The sequence below is a fragment of the Halichondria panicea genome, chromosome 12 (genome assembly GCF_963675165.1).
Source record: "Halichondria panicea chromosome 12, odHalPani1.1, whole genome shotgun sequence".
Taxonomy (NCBI): domain Eukaryota; kingdom Metazoa; phylum Porifera; class Demospongiae; order Suberitida; family Halichondriidae; genus Halichondria; species Halichondria panicea.
Window position 1 is genome coordinate 147134 of NC_087388.1, and position 16478 is coordinate 163611.

Below are 16478 nucleotides of genomic sequence, written 5' to 3' on the forward strand. Positions count from 1 at the left end.
GTAAGGAGGGGTAGAATAAATGATACTATTTGCTAACTAGATCTAGTTTATGCAAAAATCGATCCTTACCTTATAGATTTCTATAAACCTGCAAAGAAATAGTAGGCCTGCGCCTACCGTGTCCCTAGACCACTGCATGCACTGTACACTACTTGCTTTAGGTAAGTCATGCCTATATAATTATATGATGCATATCATTATGTGTCCATTTGTCAACATATTTTGTTTTTCTTCCACACATGTACACATATCTCCAGGTTATAGGCTAAAGGATGTACAAGATAGCCCTGCACACTAGACACACTCTAAGATGGCCGCTCTCCTCGTGTGTACAGGAGCAGTGTAGACGATACCCTCATCAGTCAATGTTGACTGGAGCACCCCCCCACACCACACACCTCAGTGTCTCCTCTAGGTCCCTCGCCTTCTCCCCTCTGGTGAGTCCAGTATCGTGTACTTTTAATTTTAAATTGGCAGCTCAATTCATATAGTATAGCACACACGAATAACACAAATAACATAAACATGATTCTTATTAGTGTCCGATTGTGATAGATAACAGGAAGGTTATTCTCTAAGCCAAACATTATACATGATACTGTGTTGCTAAACATTTCTACTGAACAGAGTGCATCAGGCACTAGAGTATAAGAAATCAAATGTTCTTCATAATGTGAGCGAGAGTCCATCTTTCTGTGTGTGTGTGTGTGTTTGTATGAGATGTACTCACATGCATTGAGAGTGGTAGCACTGCAATGGTTTAACTATCGAATAACGTAGCCTCCCTCCACTGCAGCATATGATATTATATGGTCATGCATCGTTAGACTTTACATGTTCAGCAGTTCTAATTAATGGTGTATATATATATAACATACCCCAGTTGCTTTAGGAGTCACCAACCTCACCACATACACCATGTGGCGATCATGGCAGCAATAAGCAGTAGTGTGATACGCATCAATGCTGGCATAGGAGAACCTGAGTGGAGTGATGGAATAGAACATGCATTATTGGACATGCATTATTGGAATAGATGAATCAATAATTAAAAGTGAAACCATAGATTGAATAGGGAGAGGGATTGGAAACGAAAGTTACCTCGAATTATATCCGCATTACGCCGGGGTTACATCGAGGCTGTGTATCTAACGTTGGTACCTTGACTGTCTGCTAGATTATACTACATTTGTACTAAACTTGCTCTTCCAACTGACTCTTGAGACCATATGGGACACAGTACATCGATGAGTTGCACAGTCTTAGCTATATTAAAAGCATTCTAGGTACATAAAGATCTCATACATTTTGTACCTCTAGCTATCTTCACAAAAGTCAAAAATGTATTTTTTTCTTTTCCAACTGATGCTCACCATTAGGGGGCATGAGAATGACGTTTGAGGGGGGCTCTGAATATCTTGTAGTGATCATAATTCATGAAACATTGTTTCCCGCGTGTTGAGCAACCGTAACACGGATTTACATCAAAGGCTTTCTGGTGCCATGCAAATTCAATGTAAAATGTCACGTGACGCTACTTCCGTTTCCAATCCCTCTCCCTATTCAATCTATGGTGAGACCAAGGAATATCATGCATCAGTGCTATAAAATGGCAACCTTTTGCTCCACTTGTTGTGCACTTATCATCTTCCACTGTGAAGGGCACTGTTACATCACGCACAATATTTGCAGTGGTCTGGTTGGCTTGATATAGTACAAACTGTAGGATTGTTCCGTTGTCCACGTCACCTTCGTGTAAATAGACATCGGCTCTCTTGCAAAACTTGTCTGGAAACCATTCTTGGTTGTACGTGACCGTGATGTCTTCTTTCTTATAAACTGGGTAATTCACACGAGCGTTGCCAATGTCTAGGCCTCCTTTTCTAACTACCACTGAAAAGTTTGTGTCATTATCAGTTCTGCACACTTGAAAGTGAAGTGTTTGTGTATACGATCCATTAGTGGCTTCTAATGATAGCGCGGATGCTACAATACAAAAAAACAAAACATAGCTAGCATTGTGTTGCTGCAGCTCTATCACAATAGACTACTGTACAGTTCTGCATAGTTTATCATGATGCAGCCTTGTGTAGTCTGGCTATTAAATGTACATGTATGATGCAGACATGCACACACTCACTGTATCCTAGGGACTCTAGATCCAGTGCACTTGTGCATTGGGGCAGGACAGCAAATACAACAGTCAGTAGCACACACCGGTAGACAACTGCAGGGGTCATCTTAGAGCTTTCCATGAAGTTCAACTATGAAGCATATGATATCTGCTTTCTAAAACTCAGTGCTTTATGAAGTTTGGTGGCAAATTCCTGGGAGTTGATGGTGACTAATTAATAGCTGGATTTCCCCTGGGGTTTCCCTGGGAAGTTTCCCTGGGAAATTTGGATGCCATACAAAATGTACATCATCTCTCCCTAACTACAGGATATGATTCGCAAGGCTAAACCCACCATCATCACAGACCCCACCCAACTAGACACCAGGTACCACCCACACACTCAAATCCCCGTGTTGTATATGTATTCTTTAATTCTTTCAGTTTTGCTGACGTGGCGGGGATGGAGGAAGCAAAGAACGAAGTGGTTGAGTTCGTGGACTACCTCAAGTACCCACAACGCTATTCAGAGCTGGGAGCACAGACACCCAAGGTGAGGCCATGTTGGTACCTGCACTCATGTGTTGCTAACTGCTTACTTAGAATAACAGCTAGTGCCATATGTCATTTTCCTTCGAACTGTGCACTCATGCGTTGCTAATTGCTCTTAAATGGTATAGTGTGCCATAATTATTCCATTTCCCTTTGAGCTGTGCATAGGTACATCTATCCCACATAACTATAAAGAACTTCATACTAGGGGTATGTATTTTCTTCCCTAACCTCACACCCCTGGTCCCCACTAGGGGGCACTATTATACGGCCCCCCGGGACTGCCAAGACTCTACTAGCACGTGCACTAGCGGCCGAGGCGTGTGTTCCCTTCCTCTCCATCGCTGGGTCGGACTTTGTGGAGGTATACGCAGGTGAGGGTGGGAGGGAAGTGGAGGTAGGAGGAGTGTGGGGGTGTGAGTGTAGCTCTGTGTGTATGTACACTACAAGGTATGAAAGCATTATGTTGTCATTCAACAAGTACACAAGTACTGTGCTGTGTACTTTAAAAGGGAATTATGGAGATGTTTTGTCACTACTAGTGGTCTATGCTGACATGTATTATGATCCTAATTATCACTTCCTCTAAGACAATTAATTATGATTGGCAGCAGCTGTTGGTAGTCATAGATACAACAGCTAGGCAATGCTATTATCTGAGTATAGGCAATGTATTATGGTCCCCCTCAGGCACTGGGGCAGCCAGGGTTCGTGACCTCTTCAGCCAGTCAAGGAAACATGCACCGTGCATCATGTACATTGATGAGATTGATGCCGTTGGGAAAACCAGAAGGAGCTATTGAGTTATTGTTAATCACATTGTACGTACAGTCATGTACATATCTCACATATTCGAATGCCCATAATTTAATTGTTTACTATGTAATGTACAAAAATATAGGTACATGTATACACAAAATCTCTCTACAAAAAATTATCTCTACAACCAACATAGCACTAACAAAAAATGCATACAAAAATGTTATGTCATGGCTATTTAAATCCAAAATATCTATGTGTGGAAGGCTATTTATCATCGGAACTCATAAGAGATTTGAATGGATTTATTGTTCGTTGTTGTAGTTTATCGTGATCAAATTCCTCGATGAAAACTGTATATAATATGTTCTTGCTTTCTTTTCTTTCCCCTTGAACTATGCAAAATTGACCATCATATGTGAAAGATTTTGCTTTGTCGTGTTTGTTTAGATGGTCTTTGTGCGATTCGGACGAAGTGTTTATTGGAAAAGAGTCTACTGGCTTAGTATAGATTTTCCCTTTCGATAGTGTAAATTCAATGTACTGTACATATCCCATATCCGACAGGGGTTGCTCTTTTTCACCTACTGTGATTATACCAGCCAGATGTTTTGCCCCCATAGAAACAGTATCTTCACAATTGGCCGACACTTCCAATTTGAATTCAAACTTATTTACCTTTGTATCCTCTGAATGTAAAAAAATGCATACCGGCCATCTTGTGTTGTTCACAATTAGGCACAGCCTATTATTTTTGCCAAAGGAGGTATTAACACCATTTTTTGAGAACGATGGCTTCATTTTAGGAACTGCATCAGCTGTAAGAGACAGGCACATATCCAATGCCTTGCTAGCTTCTTCGATCGTGTAGCTTGTTTCAGGCAATTCAATAATGCTTAGAAATCTTTTGATAGGCCTATAATAATTTGGTGTTCTTCGATATTCATACATTACTCGCAGCTTTCCTTCCCACCATCCTATTGGTGCAAGCATATCTCTATCCGATAAGAAAGCCAAAAATGATTTAGCTTCACTGTCTATTTTGTCTAACCTAATATCGATTAGGTCTGTAGCGAGGTTATTTCCATGTGATAGTATTTTGTGTTGATATAGATTCATTAGATAGATGCTAGCTAAATCACAATAGGCAGCGAGACACATTAAGCATTGCTTGGCATGACTCTCCCTTTGTCGATCAATATCATCTCTTAGTAGTTTACGCCCGGTTAGATTTTTATGATTGTCTTTGTACGTGGGATCAGTGCTTTCTTCTTTTAATGCAACAAATTTTTTTTCTGCTATATACTTTAACTTACCCATACATTGATATATTTTGTCGAGCCGATATTTGCTTATCTCACTGAAACCATCATACACTGTTGCTGGTACTTTTATCTCCGACGATGGGGGCAATGTCACTTTGACAGCAACGGAGTTTTCTTGTGATCTTTCGTCTTTAATTTCTCCTTCTTTTGGGTTCGAAACACTCCCTCCCTCCACCGCACAACTATTCGTTTCTAGGAAAGCAAGATGCACTGTCGAATTACTGATGAAGTGGTTTAGATCGTTAGCCATTAACTCTCCCTCTAGCATTACTTCATAGATATCTTCTTCAAGCATTTCAAATTTGAAATCCGCCAGTTCTTTTTTTATTATTATTCCTATTTGACGTTGGACAGAATCGGTTTTCTGTGATCTGGATACGAGTAAACCAGCAATTTCTAGGAAAATTTTACATACTGGTATGATAAAAGACAAATTAACACCACATGCTAAGGTTCCAGCTAGTCCAGCTATATGGGCCATGATCATTACTCCAGCTTGAACTATTTCGAATATCTTCTTCTTCTTGTCACCTTTGTTTTTCAAACAATCAAGACTACTTACGATTAAATTTTTTTCATAATATAATTTCTTTGCGTCTTTCCTGTTATAGTAGGCATCTATATTTTTCAACAGATCCCTAAATGCTTGAATTGTCTCATCACTGGAGCTTTGTGTGGAATTTAGTGAAAGTGGACTGTCTCCTCTTGCTGAAAGATATTCACTGCTTCGTGCGGACATATATCCAGAAAGATTTTCACTACTTAGTCCGGACGTACTTCCAGTGTCTTCTCCTCTTCCTGATGTTTCATCGCTACTTAGCATGGACACAATGTCTTCTCCTATTTCTGAAAGACTTTTAACTGTTACACTTGTGCTATCAGATGTTGCCATTTTGTGAGCTGGTTCTTCTTGTAACTCAGTCTGTCTATTTGAAATAGCTAGTCTAAGTATAGACTTTATATACAGGCCTCATCCATAGTAGACGCTCTGAATATTTGTGCTATGTGAATTATCTATACCTCCCTCGGAAAACAAACACAGGTGTCTAGTATTAAGTGGATTCGTACCTCTACCTCCCTCCGAGCACTAACACAGGTGTCTAGTGTTATCTTACGTGTGCTCGGACACACACAAGTTAACCAATATTTGCATGTGATTTGTGTGGGTCACTGTTCAGTGGGTTGGCCATCACCGAATATTTTTCATCTACACACACACACACACACACACATGCGCACACACACACCACACACACACATGCGCACACACACACACACCCACACATCACACACACACCCACACACACACACACACACACACCCATCCACACACCCACACACACACACACAGGTCGTCCATCAGTGAGGGCCACAATGAACAGGAGAACACTCTCAACCAGCTCCTCGTGGAAATGGATGGTATTACTCCGCTAGAGAGTGTCGTCATCCTAGCCTCCACCAATCGAGTGGACATACTGGATCAAGCATTGCTACGTCCTGGGAGATTTGACCGTCAGATATCAATCGATCTACCAACTCTTGCTGAACGAAAAGCTATATTTGAGTTGTACCTCGGTCAAGTGTTGTTGGATCCGGACAGAGGAGTCACTGATTACTCAGCACGACTGGCTGCTCTTACCCCCGGCAGCAGTGGTGAGTAGGGGGGGGGCCTCTTAATGGCTACCTCTGAGGAAAGGTCAGCTGCTATATACTAGCTAGGCCAGGTCTCAAATGAGCAGTTTGTGTACACATTAATTAAAACAACCTCTCAACAAAGGCAACCTCTGTAAATTGTGATTGCTTCCCATCTATTGCATATATATGGGTTCCACTGTACACACACATACTTATACACTATGCTGGTATTTTGTTGATATTGTACTGATGAATAAGTGTCTCTGCTTGGTTACATGTATTGGAGAGGTGGGAAATGTTTTCATTCTGTGAATGGCCACACAACATTATGTCATCCTTGGAGAAAGGGAATCTTTAGAACCTTAATTAATGATAAATTGTCAGCAAAAATCACCACATACTTGGCATTTCTCAGAATACCCATGTACAAGCATTGTGTAGTTTCAACCCTAACCCCACACCACACACACACACCACACACCACACACACACCACCCACACACACACACCACACACACACCACACCACACACAGGTGCTGACATTGCCAACATAGTGAACGAGGCTGCACTCCACGCAGCACGCTACAAGAAGAGTGGAGTGAGGGAAGATGACTTTGAGTATGCTGTAGAGAGAATAATAGCCGGTAAGTCATGTGACATCAAAGCTTGTGTATCATGTGATGTATAGGTATGGAGAAGAAGAATCATGTGATGTCATGTGAGGAGCGTAGGATTGTAGCGTACCATGAGGCAGGTCATGCACTAGTCGGGTGGTGTTTGGAGCATACAGATCCCATCATGAAGGTGCGGGTGATAGACTAATAATACTAGTGTAACTATATCATGTGATACACAGGTGAGCATCACTCCTCGGACTAAAGGAGCGCTGGGATTTTCTCAATACCTTCCCTCAGATCAGAAACTGTACACCACAGAACAGGTGTGTGCTACTGACTCTTTAGCCATCATTATTACTGGAGTTGCTGAATCCTTTGCAACACACCAGAGCGTTACTTATATGGAATAGTTGCACACACTGTGATCTGTTTACTAGAGCATAATCCGTCATGAATGTCAAACTGAATGTTTAGTAAACTAGTTTGTTTGGTGTTCTATTGTTATTGTTGTGTTATTGTTGCAGCTGTTTGATCGCATGAGTATGGCCCTGGGGGGCAGGGCAGCCGAGGCTATCACCTTCAACAGAATCACAACAGGTCAGCTGCAATTTATACAATTCCAATTCGACGTGTGCCATGCTCTTTTATAATAAATTATAGGCCCGTAACTTGAATTCTGTGGATCCAATGTCAAAGATTTTATGATTTTCTGAAAGCTTAGAAAAATACCTTTCAAATGGTACCATCAAGGTTGATATTCGAGAGATAAAAGTATTTGCCAATTTGGCGATACCATGGTCCGAGGCCGAAAAATGACAAATTAGGGCCCCGATGAAATTTTGGATTGAAACACATCATTTGAAATACATTTTTCTAAGCTTTCAGAAAATCATAAATATGTTGACATTGGATCCACAAAATTTAAGTTATAGCAGCTGAAAGAAATTGATTGAACAGAAGTGGTGGGGGTGTAGTTGAACATCTTTAAACAGCCATAACTTCAGTACAGTTGATCCAATGTCAAAATATTTATGATTTTCTGAAAGCTTAGAAAAATGTATTTCAAATGATGTGTTAGGGTAACTAATTCTCTAGGTGGCCTATACATTAAGGTGTTGTTGTAGAGACAGGCTGTTGCTCTAGGAAGAACTTATTTGTAGGATGAACTTATTTGTGAAGCCTGCCACAAACTGTCCCTTGTAATATGAACGTTATTTGTTTAGTATACTTCCAATTACAATCCTAACCTAATACCACTAGGCAATTCATTTCCATGGAAGAGCTTCTCATAATTAAATCTCGCTAATAATATTGTGTGCATGAACAATTGTGATTGGACGTTCGGAATGAGCTCCAGCTTTCCTGTACTATCAGACCTTAATTACCTTAGCTATAAAGGAAAGGTTTCTTTGATGTACCCTCTCAAGTGTGTAGCTTCCTCTGAGTTCACTGCCAGAGGATACTGGTTAATGATATTCATTGCCACTTTGTGTTCTAATTTCCTCACAGGTGTTACTGTATACACACATGCATGACTGGTCAACTATTACATGTTGTTATGTGTTCAGGTTCTGTTCCACTGGCGAGGGCCGGTTCCAATTCTACACTCCGCACTGTCGCCTCATCAATACCAAGGTTCACAGTATCGCCATGGCAAAGGCGGGCGGTAAAAGACTACCAAGACGAGCTTCTGAGGTGTGTGTGGGTGTATGGGTGTGGAGGGGGCGGTCTAAAGTCAGTTCCATTCCACTACTGAAGAGATTTGTTAGTGTCTGTTGAAGGTCATGATCCTCGGCCTTAGCAACATGTAACCTGATATGCTTGTGTTAGCTCAACATTCACAGTGTGTTTACAGTGTGTTTCTAGTCAACAAAGTATCAGTATCAGTGGGTACACTTACGCATGTGTATGTATTGAGGCAGGCACATATTGATAGACCTCGTGGCTTTGTTCCTATTGTCAGTGGATAATGTACGACTCTTGTGTGTGCTTATATCCACTCACATAATTATTTGTTAATTGGCCTAAATTGCTCTCAGGAATAACACAGCAGCTGTGGGTAATGAAAGCACCGCAGGTGCTGATGCCTCGGTGGAGATGCCAAAGCTATACATAACATGAAGCTACTAATAGCTTTTATACTGATGAACATTTTTGCAATAATTATTTTGCTGCCATGCAGACTCAAAGAGTGGGTAATGATCGACCATGATTGTTGTTAAAAACGATCGATGCCAAAAGTTCAAGTCTAAAATTAATGGCTGCCATCAACAGAGCCTTGCAGCTCTCTTCCTCACTCTTGCAGCTACCAATAGCTAGTGTTCTAGTGCAGAGCTAACTACTAAGTAGAGTAGTAACACTCGGTAAACAAGTTTGGCTACGTGCTCTTCTGAAAAGGCTGCAATGGCATTCCAAGTAAGCAAAACTAGGCATAACTCGAGAACGAAGCATTATTTTGCAAATCCACGAATTAAAATCCAAGTAAACATGACTAGAAGCCTATAGAAACTCTTACTTGCACTTGATTCATCCTTGAGCAGCTGTAGCAGTCTACACACACAGACACACAAACACACTACCGTATACCTCGCTTGCGCATGCGCACCGAGGCATAATCAATGCAGCATTAAAGCTGCCTCTTTTAAGATCAAAGCATTTTTGTCCCTATAACCAAGTTAACTGTTGATGGCTGTGTGTTGTGTGTGCTGTGTGTTGATGGCTGTGTGTTGTGTGTGTGTTGATGGCTGTGTGTTGTGTGTGTGTTGTTGTCCTTGGTTACCTATAATCAAGTGTGGACTAATGACCTAGTACCAGACTGTGTTTGGTAGAGCACCCTTTAGACTGACTGACTGCATCACTGTAGCTTCCATGTAGCCTCCTTCGCAGCCTCTCCTTTTTCTGTTCTTTGTCACAGAAGAGAAAATTGGAGGAACAAAGAAAGAAAGAAGGAAGCAACTAAGAAAAAGGAGAGCCTGCCTTGCTAAGTCGCGTGATCCCCTACTGACGTAGACAAATTTTAACGAGCGTGGGCGAGAGAAAACCTCAATAACTGTCCTCCCACACAGTACTTGGAGCGCATTTACCAGGAACATAATCTGTTATGAACAGTACAGTACAGTACAGTGCAGTAGAGTCAGCCTTCGTGAGACCTTTAGTCAGTAGAGGAAGTATGAAAGACTAGAGTAGAGTAGACTATACTGCTGTAATAATTATATCTACTAATCAAGTGGATCTATTCTGAACTCAGGAAAAAAAACTGAGCTAAATTTAGATATTTAGTCTCTTTAGTCTTTACTAGGTAAGCCCTCGTCTACGATGTTGATTTTCTGGCTTACTATCTACGATGCTAACAGCTTTTATTTAGAGTTTGCAATGCGTAGGCATGCTGTAGCTTTTTGCTCTGTCAGGCTCCGCCCAGCTAGTGATTGCCCACGTTCATTTTCACTTGTCTACCACTCGTCTACCGTCACGCGACTTAGCAAGGCAGGCTCTCCTTTTTCTTAGTCTCTTCCTTCTTTCTTTCTTTGTTCCTCCAATTAGTCCCGTATTTTATCTTATTAAACTATGACAAAGAACAGAAAAAGGAGAGGCTGCGAAGGAGGCTACCTTGAGGGAGGCTTATCTTATAAGGCTGTATTGTCTGGGCCAGGTTTTGTGGTGGTAGTATCTGATAATGGGGATGGGTCTATGTGGTTCTTCTAGGTGGCAAGCACAAAACAATTATTAACCTCTAATTTTGGTTCTTAGAATTAGCATTAGGCATTAGTTAAATAAATAGAGATGGTAGTGTGTGTGTGTGTGTGTGTGTGTGTGTGTGCGTGTGTGTGTGCGTGTGTGCGCGTGTGTGTGTGTGTGTGTGCGCGTGTGTGTGGTGTATGTGTGTGCGTAGTAGGTTATAATTATATTTGACCTCTAAGCTGCTCTTTTAACGCTTCCTACAGCCTCCCTCCACCACAGCATATGTTATTATACCTTGAGGCGTAGCCGCACGAGGGATACGGTAAAGCTGACTGTGTGTGTGTGTGTGTGTATTCCAGCTGTAACTGCTCTACGGTTGCAATGCGACGAAAACTAACAGCTTCTATAGGCTTCTAGCCACGTTCTCTTGGATTTTGATTCGTGGATTAGCAAACTAAAGCTTTTTTCTCGAGTTATGGCTAGTCGACTCACATTGAAGGCTGTTGCAGTCTCTTTAGAATCTTTCATAGCATCACCTGTTCACACAAACTTTCTATTCAACACATGAGTTAGCCTTGCACTAAAGCGCTAGTTTTTTGTTAGCTACAAGAGTTAGAAAAGATATGTTAAAACTGCTAGCTATAGTATAGTAGCCATTGTGAACTTGATCTCTTAACTTTGGACACACTCTTTAATTATTCCAGTGGATGCAATGCGCATGCGCGCTCATATATCAGTAAGCCACAAAACAAATAATACCATATAGACTAGATACAGGGGCGATCCTAGGATTCAGTCAATGGAGGTGCTCATTGCGCGCTAAGCGCGCCGCAAAATTTAAACCACGCCCACTTCCTGGGTCACGCCCCTTTTGTCGGCAACGCCCACTGTTTTCTAGATGGTGCACAGTACTGACAGTATATACAACAGTGCAGTACAGTACATAGACTCGCAAGCCACTCCCTTTTCTCTGATTGGACGGGGGCGGGAGAAAAGGGACTGGTGACTCTGGGCTACAGCTTGTGTAACTCAGGAATGCTATTAAATATTAATGTCACGTGCAAATTATCCAATTTATTCTGATGCGTCAAAAGCTAAAGACACACAGAAGACAAGTATACAGATCTATCTAGCCAGCCTTTTGATTTTATAGATCCTTGTACCAGTGTCTGTTGTGCCACAACTTGTGGATTAGCATGGAACAGCTGATGAACGTAGAAATCTTGGCAGTCCTTCTTTGAACCGAGGAGTGGCAGCGATTTAAGACAGCTTGTACAAGTCTGACTACTCTCAATTCAACTGCTGCCGTCTGCCATTATCTGTCTTGTATTGTACAGGTTATTAAAAGCTTTAGGCAACCAATGACTTTCGGCTGCCAGTTCTCATCACGTAAAACTAAAACAAGCTAATCTCTGCTGGTGTCTTAGATGACTATATCCTAGCTGAATGCCAGATGATGTTATTACTCCATCATCTTCTCTTTTCTAGCACTAGCATCCATTCTTAAACTGTAGCTAAGAAGCCCGCGATCACTTTTGCAGGCTACGCAATTCTACTTAACCTCACGCAATTTTTGGATCACGTGGAAAAATCAATGAATAATCTCTACCCAAATTCTGGTAGAGACACAAAATGTGTCCCAGAGTCACCAGTCCCTTTTCTCCCGCCCCCGTCCAATCAGAGAAAAGGGAGTGGCTTGCGAGTCTATACAGTACAGTGCCATCAGCAAGTCAAGAACGTTTATGACCAGAAGCTCAATTCGCCTGGGATGGCAAACTCTAGCCAACTCTTCTTAAGGTATGTCAAATGTCAATGCAATCATGTCTACTCTAGTCTCTGTGTCAATGTAGAAGTGTAAGTGATGATAAACGTTTGTTCCTTTGCTTGATCTGACGACAGTCTTGATTCTTTTCTTTTCAGGCCACTAAAAGATTGATCAGCTTACCAGGAGGTGACAGGCCAGCGTACAAAGTATGACCACCAGTACCTTGATGTTGAGGAAAAGAGACTTTGTAGTTTACATTGCAAACATTGATTATTATTAATTTATTGTACATACATGTACTAGGCTTAATTATATAATTATACTATACATTCATGTACCTGGATCCAAGAACCTTGTTGTTGCATGTTGTGAAGCAAGCTCAAGTGTTCTGATACAGCAAACCACTTCCTGCTGCCTAGCCTTATTATTGAGCCCCTCCCCACTCTTTACTAGTTCCCATGGATATCCCAGTAAACGATCGAAGAAAAGTAAGTTTTTTAGGCCAGCTTAGCTAGCTAGCTAGATTAAAGTTATTGTAACTATCACTATTAAGCTGTAGATAGCTGCAGTAAGTGTAGCTTCCTTCTAGCCAGCCAGTGATGGTTGAACTATCTACTTGAGAGCTTCTCTGAGTCTGGATAGGGTGCTGGAGCACCAGAGTCTGGATGGGGGTGCTGGAGCACCCTAAGCACCACCCTGTGTACGCCCCTGAGATACATGTACACAAGTCTGGTAACAATAGATACATGTAAACAAGTCAGTATTAATAATTATAGATAGATACACACTTTCTGCTTGTTTATATACTATACTGTCTGCGCTATACTACTGTCTGTGCTTAAATTCTCTCTTACTCTGTGCCTTTGACAAAGGTTTGCTCCCACTGTTTGGCTACAGGCCATTTAAATAACATGCAGTTGCTTCAGTATCGTTGATTTAATTCTGTGATTGAATTGTACTTATCTCACAGACTACTGGCTACTGACTATATGCCTTTGACAAAGGTTTGCTCCCACTGTTTGGCTACAGGCCATTTAAGACGATCAGTATGCACTATTAACTGTGGACACCCCTTTCTCGTGAAACAATCAAAGCACATTGCAAATTATTTACTTCTTCTATAACACTCTAATACTTTTGAACGAAAGCAAATACATGGCGAGAGGCATTAGCAAGCGCACGCTTGCAAAACTCGTATAGAACAGTAGAACCTCGATTATCCGGCTTGGAAATGTTATTCAGAAAATGGGCCTGTCCTTTAAATACGCATGCGCATGCAGCTGTTACATAGAGACATGCCTGCTTATCTTCTGCGCATGCACTGACAACCATGTGGCACTGCTGTTTATCAATTAAGTGGGTGGATCAAGGCGTGGTTTATCTATTCGATTATCTGGGATATTCAGTTATCCGGCCTGTCTCTGGAACCAAGGTGTCCAGATAATCGAGTTCCACTGTATATCTGTTATCATGCACGGTCATGCATCAGTATAGTTTCTAATTAATGGTTTGCTTTGAGTTACTAACCTCACACAAGTCTCCCCAACCACGTACACAGTATGGCGATAAACAATGTAAGCATCATTGCTGGCGTAGGAGAACCTGAGTGAGTGTATGGAATCAAAACATGAATCGAAACCTGTTCTGTTCTAGCTGCATGTAGTGTCATTGAATGTATACTTATGGTCAAGGAATATCATACATCAGTGCTATTGCTCAGTACCTTTTGCTCCATTGCGACATATGCATGGAGAGTCCGTTGTGTTGTTATCATCTTCCACTGTGAAGAGCACTGTTTCATATTCCAAATTATTTGGGTTTGTCTGGTTTGCTTGAAAGAAACCAAATTGGATTGTTTTGTTACTCACTACATCTCCCTGTAAATAAACACTGACTCTCTTGCAGAACTTGTCTGGAAACCATTCTTGGTTGTACGTGTATGTGATGTCTTCTATCTTATAAACTGGGTAGCCTACACGAGTGTTGCGAATGTAGACTGTTCTGTTACCAATTCCTTTTGCAACTACCACTGAAAAATTTGTGTGCTCATCATTTCTGCAAACTTGAAATTGAACAACCGTTGTTGTATTAGATCCATTACTGCTTAGTTGTTTGCTTGTTGATAGCTGTGGTGCTACATTACAAATAAATAAACATATAGCTAGCATTGTGTATAACTATGCTCTATCACAATAGACTACTGTACAGTTCTGCATAGTTTATCATGACGCAGCCTTGTGTAGTCTGGCTGATGTACACACTCACTGTATCCTCGCTTTTGTAGGGACTCTGAATCCAGTACACTTCCACTTGTCCATGAGGCCAGGACAGCAACTAGCAGCACACACCTGTAGACAATCATCTTACAACTCTTTTCCATGAACTATGAAGCGTATAATATGTACTTCTAAGAACTTTTTGTGCTTTTATAAAAGTTAAAAAGTTTAATAGGTGTAGAAGCTTAATGGACAAATAGCCGGATTTTCCCTGGGAAATTTATTTTTACTTGATGCCATACAAGATGTATATTACATCGTCTCTCCCTAACTATAGGACATGATTCGCAAGGCTAAACCGACCATTATCACAGAGCCCACCAGGTACCATTCAGTACACCCACTCACTCAAATCCCTGTGTTTTAACCGTGTTCTTTCTCTCAGTTTTGCTGACGTGGCGGGGATGGAGGAAGCAAAGAACGAAGTGGTTGAGTTTGTGGACTACCTCAAGTACCCACAATGCTACTCAGAGCTGGGAGCACGGACACCCAAGGTGAGCCCATGTTGGTGCGTGCACTCATGTGTTGCTAATTGCTCACTTAGAATAACAGCTAGTGCCATATGTCATTTTCCTTCTATATACTGTGCATGGTAAACAATGCATATACTGGCCATCGTGTGTTTGTTCACAAGGCACAGATAATGCCCATCACTTCTGTTGAGGAGCTATCACCAGTAGAAGGATTTGAGAACAGTGGATCCAATCTAGGAACTGCATCAGCTGCAAGAGTCAGGCACAGATCCAATGCCTTACTAGCTTCTTCAATCGAATAACGTGCTTCAGGCAATTCAGAAATTTTGATATCAGCTCAAGAATTTTTCACTTCTTGATAGCATCAAGCTCAAGCATCAAGCATCAAGCATTTTTCCAAATGTTTAAGACTTGTTCCAATGGTGTCATAGGAGATGGTTAGGAATTTTTCTGGATTTCTGTAGTAACTTTTCCAACAGATCCTTAATCTCTTGAGTGTCAGTACCGGGGCTTGGTTTGGACACACTGGTTTCTCCTCTTTCTGAAAGACTTTGAGATGTTACTATTTTGTGACTTTTTGTAACTCTGCTATTGACCTTACCTAGTACGGTAAGGTCAATAAGCAGAGTTACTAGAGGCCCTGAATTGTTGTTATGTACAATAATCAGAGTTCTGTAGATTCACTATTTCAATCCATCTCCCTGTGTGCAGGGGCTGATGAGTACAGTAAGCTGCAACACTTCAGCAGTATGATGAGTTTACAGAGTTGCACACAGTTCGTCATGGCCCCGCCCACTCAAAGAACCACCCCCTCGTACCAACAGCAACACCCCCCTCTCCCCCCTAAGGGGGTCAAGTACACGCAGCTAGAGTTCAACGAGGGGAATTCGGAGAATCATCAAATCCTCCAATCAAATGCCTGATGTGTAATTGCCTGGAGCAAAACAATTTGTGTATGAGTGTAAATTATGTAAATGATGTTATTTATCACATTCTGCGCTATTTGAAACAATATAATTATATACTAGAGAAATAAATATCATAAATTGTGTATCATCCATCCGTCTGTCAAATTATCATCCATTTTGTTTGTTTTGTGCGTTGATGTGTGTGTACATAATATTATACGATAATATTGTGTTTTGCAGAAAGGGGGTGGGGCTGCCCCTGCCAAAACATAGGACAGCTAGGTCGTTAAAATAAATGATACTATTTAAACTAGTTTCTAACAAATCGATCCCTTCCTTTAATTTAGCAAAGAACAAGCCCTCGGGATTTGGGACA

The 16478-nt window shown here is 41.3% G+C and overlaps 1 long non-coding RNA gene and 1 pseudogene across 6 annotated transcripts; one reads left to right on the plus strand and one right to left on the minus strand.

Annotated features, from left to right (window-relative positions):
- The first annotated feature begins 77 nt into the window (after positions 1-77).
- LOC135345564 (paraplegin-like) lies at positions 78-16299 on the plus strand (annotated as a pseudogene).
- On the minus strand, positions 479-2278 carry LOC135345598 (uncharacterized). 6 transcript variants are annotated; one of them, XR_010397766.1, is made up of 5 exons: positions 2141-2278; positions 1618-1986; positions 879-981; positions 731-790; positions 479-693 (listed from the first exon to the last, which is right to left on the minus strand). It is a non-coding gene; the product is annotated as an uncharacterized LOC135345598 (long non-coding RNA). The 6 variants fall into 6 exon arrangements; XR_010397763.1 differs by lacking the exon at positions 731-790; XR_010397765.1 differs by having other exon boundaries at positions 731-981.
- Positions 16300-16478: the final 179 nt, after the last annotated feature.